General features: G+C 42.0%; 1 pseudogene; it reads left to right on the forward strand.

Annotated features, from left to right (window-relative positions):
* The first annotated feature begins 825 nt into the window (after positions 1 to 825).
* The window catches only part of LOC109107620, a 14,756-nt pseudogene continuing 8,093 nt past the window's right edge, over positions 826 to 7,488 (forward strand).

Here is a 7,488-nt window from a genome sequence, read left to right on the forward strand (position 1 = left end):
TACCCAAACTGTATTTTGGGGACAAATTTGTACCCAGAAGTGATCTAAATCTGATAAAACCAGAATTATTCCTTTTTTAATGGTAAAGTTATTTTTTAATAAATATATACAATTTTAAAAATACAGATATTTTGCAGAAAGTCTATGAAAAGTCCCCATAAAACAAGAAAACAGAGGGAAAAATAGAGGGAAAGAATTTAAGCTCACTTTCACTCCCATGTTGTGAACTTTATGGGAAGGGTCTCCTATTGTATGCTGAAAGTTTCATAAAGTACTTTTATTTTTCTGTTTGACTTTTACAGACTGTCCAGCCAAAAGTCTGGTCACAGCAGAGTTCATTTATTTATCTCATAATCCAGAAAGTTCAGAGTGTGCAGAGCTGTAATCTTGACAAAGGGTGAAAACTTTGAAGTGCATGAACTAAAACCTAAGTTTTGATTTGTGTAACAATTTAATTGACTACTTAGTTTCCGATCTTAGCTTTGATGAAATTTCTATTATTCTAAAATGTAAAAAAAAATAGTAACAGTCCACTAGTTTGTTCTCCAAGTTGGAACAGAATAAAAGTTTAGCTGTTTGCAGTGTTAAAATCAAACATAGATCAGAGCTTAAATAAAGCCCTTATCTTCTAGATTTAAAATATGAATGAAATTAGAGTTAAAAAGGAGGGAAGAAAAACTAAGGATTTCTCATTAATTTTGCCTGCCTCTTCTGCTCTCTCTCTCTCTCACTTACTCTTTTTGCCCCCGTAGCTGAAACCCGCCCCCTGTTTCATTAGCAAGACCTGCCCTATAAATACACTCTTTTGGCAGAGAAACATACTCAGTGCCCTCAGAAACCCCTACATTAACACATCCACGTGCCCAGAGCTGCCAGTCATGAAGGAGCTGAAGAGCAAGGCGTTCTGGAGGGCCGTTTTGGCCGAGCTGGTGGGTATGACCCTCTTCATCTTCCTCAGCATTACAGCTGCAGTTGGAAACTCCAACAATGACAAACCAGATCAGGAGGTCAAGGTGGCTCTCGCCTTTGGTTTGTCCATCGCCACTCTTGCCCAAAGCCTGGGTCACATCAGCGGAGCCCATCTGAATCCAGCTGTGACGCTGGGCTTGCTGGCCAGCTGCCAGATCACCTTGCTGAAGGCTGTGATGTACATCGTGGCACAGATGTTTGGTGCAGCGCTGGCGAGCGGCATCGTGTATGGCGTCACTGATGGGAAAGCCCTAGGGCTAAATTCGGTGAGTACGCTGATCTTCAGTATTTCTGCTAAGACACCTGTCTCTGACTGCTCTGTTTACATGATTACATGAGTCGCTTACTGTAGTTCCAATTCAGTTTTTCTTTCTAGTTTAAAATAATATGTACTAGGGGACCAACCACTCTGCTGCATATTTGAATGTTGGTTTTGTGGGTTTGTATTCTTTTTTGGATTTTGTGTTTTGTATGTTCTTTTATTTATTTATATTTTGAACTGCGAAATGGTTCTCATTCACTCTTGATTATAGCCGTTTTTTTACTATCAGGCCGAACATTACACTTGCATTACCAAAGCAACAACTGATGCATTTGTATTGCATTCCAAGGAGCTCCATTATCAACCCCACAGTGGAAAATGAAACCGTATCCGTGCTGACTGGCCCAGATCGGCACGGAATCGAATGGTTAAGCAAAGAGAACCGTTCGGGCAGATAGGGGAAAAGTGGCTTATGAATCGCCCATGAGTGAATGTCGTAATTCAGTTTATCTGGACTGGAAGAGAAGACAAAAATGCAGAAGACCTCAGCTGTGTGGGAGCACTTTAAATGAAGTGAGGACAAGACAAAGGCAGTGTGCCAGATATGCGATTTGAAACTGGCCTACCACAACAGCACATCAAGTTTAAAAAAAAATCACCTGAGGTCTGTAAGTAGTACGCCTATAGTATATTGTTGGTGTAAAAAAACAAAAAAAACAAGCTGCCTTTATCCGCTAATCAGTAATTGTAGACATGATAAAAAAGGCGCACTTAATTTGCTTGGAAAATACTTGAGAATACGGCAGTCATAAAAAAACGTACAGTAGCCCAGCCTAATAATAATTTGTTAAAAGTATTGCACTTAACAGGCCTGTGTGTTTTTATCACTAGTGCAGTGTCCATAAGCCCTGCCCGCGTGAGGTGCGCCGCTTCCGGCTCGCGCTGTTCTGTAGTTTATTAAAAGTTTATTAATTCTGAACATGTTGCATGACCATATTGCACCAAAATGTGACACTTGTGAAGTCGATTGGATGAACGCTTCTCAAGATAATAAAAATGTAAACAGACAGACAGACACACAGAGATTCCAGCCTTTATTAGAGAGAAGAATATGTTCAGCCCCTCCCTCCGAAGCTTTGAATATTAGGTGTTGATTACTACCGAAGCTTCAAGCTCAAAAAAATGGTATTCGGACCAGCCCTAATATGTATATTTTCCAATGAATTTCTGAACTGGAATAATCTCTAATTAAATGTAAATTTAAGTCTAGGAAATGTATGATTTGTTAAATTTCATTAATAAATAATTAGTAGTAAAGATTTAGAACTTTAAATTTTTTCTACACTGTTAGAAATATCAAATGAGAATTTGTTTTTATGAAAGTGAAAAAAGTGAAGCAGAAAGCACTGGTTGATGCGTGCAGCTTGTGCATAACACATGCTCTGCATTTAACCCATCCAAAGTGCACACACACAGCAGTGAACACACACCCGGAGTAGTGGGCAGCCATTTATGCTGTGGCACCCGAAAAATGAGGTGACGTGACACACAAAAAAAAACTGTCAAACAATTTGACTCTACGAGTTTCCTAACAAATGTGAGATCACAGGCCATCTTAAAAAGACCAAACCCCTCCTACTTGGACTAAACCATTTGGTAATTAAAGGTAATAAAGAAACCTAAGAGAGTCAAATAAATGTGCTTTATTAGTAACAAAAAATGCAAACTATAAAATATAACAATAGGAAATATCTAAAAATGTGAAACAAATCAAACTCAATTAATTATTAATTCTTAACATTGCTCAACCAGAAATTAAATAGATCACCAACATCTGTGTCACTGAGAGGGATGAGTTACAAGAAAGAATGTGAGGACAAAATAAATGTATATAAACAGGATTAACTTACTTAAACAATACACAATCAATGACACACACACATACCTGGTGTTAACTGGTGTTACATTCGCATAAAAACAAATATGTGTTGTTGTATAAGAAAGTGTATGTATGCACAGTGTGTTGTGTTCTCAGTCCAGTATCCTTAAGCAGAGTCTCTGGTCCCAGTGCCCCACTGCTTGACATTTCCACTTCACTCTCCAGACACCCGACTGCTTGGTGTCCTCGAGAGAAGAAAGTCTGCGAGGTGTAATTTCTGTGAGGCTGACCTATACAGCTGCCTCAAAGTCAAGCGGCTGCATGGCCAGAAACCACCCTAGTAATCTGCAAGCAGGTGAAAATGTCTCTCATGCTGACACAAAAACAGGCTGATGCTTTCATTAATCAGTCTCAACCAGCAGATTTTCGTCCAAACAAATAATGCCTTAAAGAGGTCAGGGCCATAACAGCAAGGCACTCTTTTTCAACAGTGGAATAGTTTACCTCTCTGGGCAGGAGTTTCCTACTGATGTATACAATCGGTGGGTTGACCTTCTTCCTCTTGAAGGTACAGCACCAACGCCATGTTGTGAGTCTGTACTGTGACGGTTTCCCAAAGTCAGGACTCCTGAAGAACTGGTTCCTGACAGTGCATTCTTTAAGTCTTTCAAAGGCTTTCACAGTCCTCAGTCCATACTACATTGTTAGGCTGGCTCTTTCTTCATCCAAGTTTGTTGGGTTTATTGCCCTGGCTGAGAAATTTGGAAAAATTTCCTATACCAATAACAAGTCCAAGCGGCTCTAACCTGCTTCTTTTGTCGCGACGTCCTGCTCGCCATGGCCGCCACTGCCTTCCCCACCTGAGGCCGGATCACACCCGTTGACCCAATTACAAATCCCAGGTATTGGGTTTCTGGTTTGTGGTAGCATTTATCAAGAGTAGGATATGGTTAGTCCTGCAGCCTTGATCGCGATTCAACACCTCATAGGTGCTCAGATGCTCTTCCCAGCTTTGGCTGAATATTATGATGTCATCCAAGGTGGCTGCGGCGCAATTCCCCACCGGTACCCTGGGATTTTATCCATCATCCTTTGGAAATGTGGCCTTGACCCCATGGGAGACAAAGGAAGGACTTCGGGAACTGGTAGTGGCCAAAGGGGGGGTTCCTGAAGGCAGTAAGCTTCTTACCGCGCTGGTTCGGTACCTGCCAGTACCCTTTGCAGAGATCCAGCATGCTCAGGTACTTTGCTCTTCCTAGTCTCTCCACCAATTCATCTACCCGTGGCATTGGATAAGGATCAAATTTACTAATGCTGTTCAACTTCCTGAAGTCTAAGCAGAACCACAGGGTACCATCATTCTTTGGTACCAGCACCATGGGACTGCTCCACTCACTTGATGATGACTCAATATCTCCCAGTTGTTTTATGGTCTGCAATTCCTGTTTTATGACAGATAGAAGTTTCTCTGGCACACGATACACTGGTTGTTGTACAGGATTGGGGTCCTTGAGGATGATAGCATGGTCGACTAAATTTGTCCTGCAAGGGGTATGCATTAACAACTGATCAGGTATACATTCCTGAAGCCGATGTCTTTGTTTTTCACTCAGGTGCTGAAAATTCAACTCAGTGTCACTGCGACAGGTCGGTAAATACTGTTCTTCCACTTCTTCTTCACACTCTACTGCTCTCACTAGCATAGCCATGTCACTGCTCTTTTCTGTTCTGCCAGGAGAATGCTGTGGATGCCATTTTTCAGCATGTTCACATGAAATGTTTGCAGAGGAGGATTTCGTGACAGGATCTCAATCTGATAGGTCACTGGACCCACCTTACTCTTTATCTGGTACGGGCCTTGCCACTTTGCTAACACCTTATTTTCAGATGTTGGAAGCAATAACAGAAGTTCTTCCCCACGTTCAAAGCTTTGTGATCTAGCTGTTTTGTCATACCAGTGTTTCTGCTGTACTTGGGATCTTATCAGGTTTTCTCGTGCCAAGGCTGTGCTCTCTTGTAGTTTCTACCTCATTTTCAGCATGCAAGTGAGGATGTTCTTTGTCTTTGGGCTGTCTGTAGCCTCCCAGATCTCTTTCGGGACATCTAAAGGACCTCTTACTTGGTGGGCATACAGCAATTCAAATAGCGAGAATCCTGTTGAAGCCTGGGGTAATTCACGGTAGGCAAACAGGAGGTATGGTAGCCATTTATTCCAGTCTTTGCCTGAGTCTGAAACAAACTTCTTTAACACATTCTTTAGAGTTTGATTGAACCTTTCAACAAGACCATCAGTCTGAGGATTATATAGGGTTGTTCTCACTCTCTTTATGCCCAAAATCTGATAAACTTGCTGCAGTGTGCGACTCATAAAGTTATTGCCTTGGTCTGATAAAGCCTCTTTTGGTATGGCAACTTGGGAAAAGAATTTCAACAAGGCTGCAGCTATCTGCTTAGCAGTAACATCTCTCAATGGGTATGCTTCAGGGTATCTTGTGGCATAATCTGATATTACTAGAATAAACTGGTTTCCTGCCTGACTTCTCTCAAGTGGACTAATAACATCCACTCCTATCCTCTCAAAAGGCACAATCAGGCCAATGCTCGGTAAAAGAACTAGTGGGGCGTATGCAGGAATCCGACCAGTAGTGAGCTGGCGTTCAGGGCATGTCTGGCAGTATTCTTTAATGTCGGTGTACATTCTAGGCCAGTAAAATCTGTGAGATTTTCTTAGACATGTCTTCGCAAACCCCAAATAATCGGACCATGGAATGGAATGGTACTGTAGTACCTCACTTCTTTGTGCTTTAGGTACAACCAGCTGAAGATCTCCTCCCTTAGTCTGCTTATACAGGAGTCCCTGTTTCAACACAAAAGGCTCATCAAGTAAAACATCAGTGTCATCATACTGCTTAACCTGATCAAAGCACGTGGCTAAAGTCGGGTCTTCCATCTGTAACTGGGCTAGATGATTTGGAAATATAATGTCTAATTCACACAACTCTGGTTCAGCAACCTCCTCCTTAGCCTGTTTGGCAGTGTCAAACATGTCTGCTACCCAACCTCTATGCTGATGTAATCTATTGCCTTTTGTTGGAACAGACTCAATCTCAACATCAGCAGAGCAAAAAGACAAGTTTTGCAAGTCATTATCTGCATCTGGATCCAGTGTTGTCTGCACTGCTTGCCTTGACTGAGCGCTTGTCACTACCCCACACCACTCTATGTCATGCAGTAATTCAGCCAACATTGGCATATCTGTGCCAAGTAGGATGGGATAGGGAATAGTCTCGGCAATTCCCACCTTCATTAGATATGACTGATTCAGGACTTCAATATACACTTCAGCAGTAGGCAAAGGAGTGTTGTCTCCATGCACACAGCAAACAGTAACTGTCTCAGTGTCACTCCAGTCTTGTCTGGGCACGTACCTGCACTCCACCAAGGCTAAAACTGGTCTACCATTTAACAAGACAGACCTAACCTGCTGTGAGTTGCATTTCATGGGGGATGACTCAGCTGAACGGAGAACATAACAAAGGCTTGCAGTTTTAGATTTCTTCCGGGGGCAAAGAGGTCTAGTATGGCCTGGCTGACCACAATGAAAACAGACAACATCCTCCTTAGCTACACTTTGTGAAGTTGCATCAGGAGTAGCGACTTTACTCTGTGTAAGTTTAAGGACTCTATCTTGAGATTGAACCCCCCAATCCTCAGACTTACCCCTGGTCAGAGGAGGATTCCAGCATAAGCGGAGTGTCCTGTTCCAGCACCTAGGGCTGTGATGTAATATCCATCAGTCTGGCAGCCTCAGCAGCAGTCCTTGGATCATGCTCCTTGACCCCAAGTCCTCACATCTGGGTACAAGACCCTTGGGAACTGTTCCAGAACAAGTGCCTCCATGCATCTGGGTAGTGACAAAACTTTGCTGAGCGGTTCTTCGTTGATGTAAGCTCCTGTGGCGACTAGATCCATGGGGGGGTGTTTAGGTTGTTTAGGCCTTGTTGTTCTTTTTCATCAGGCTGATTCCTTGTCTTTAGTGGCATTGTAAAAACAAGAGATAATCCACGTCACCTCAGCAGTAAAAAAACTGGCCCCTGCTGTAACAGAGACAGCTCGATTGCGCCAGCTGCTACAAGGTGTTCAAGCAGTAGCAGCACCCGTAGTATGTTCACAGTCCCTTGTCAAAGTAAGAGTCCTTTTCATAATAAAAGTCTGTAGTACTCACAGTGACATAAACAAAGCAACCCAGTGCCTGGTTTATTGTAGTTATAAATTATATTAGACATTATTAAAAAAACAAAATTAAAAAAAAAAGATAATATATCTGTAAATATTTATAAAAAATATGTAATAATCTAAAATGTGAAGTATATATATA

Source organism: Cyprinus carpio, chromosome B2 (genome assembly GCF_018340385.1).
Source record: "Cyprinus carpio isolate SPL01 chromosome B2, ASM1834038v1, whole genome shotgun sequence".
NCBI classification, from domain to species: Eukaryota; Metazoa; Chordata; class Actinopteri; order Cypriniformes; family Cyprinidae; genus Cyprinus; species Cyprinus carpio.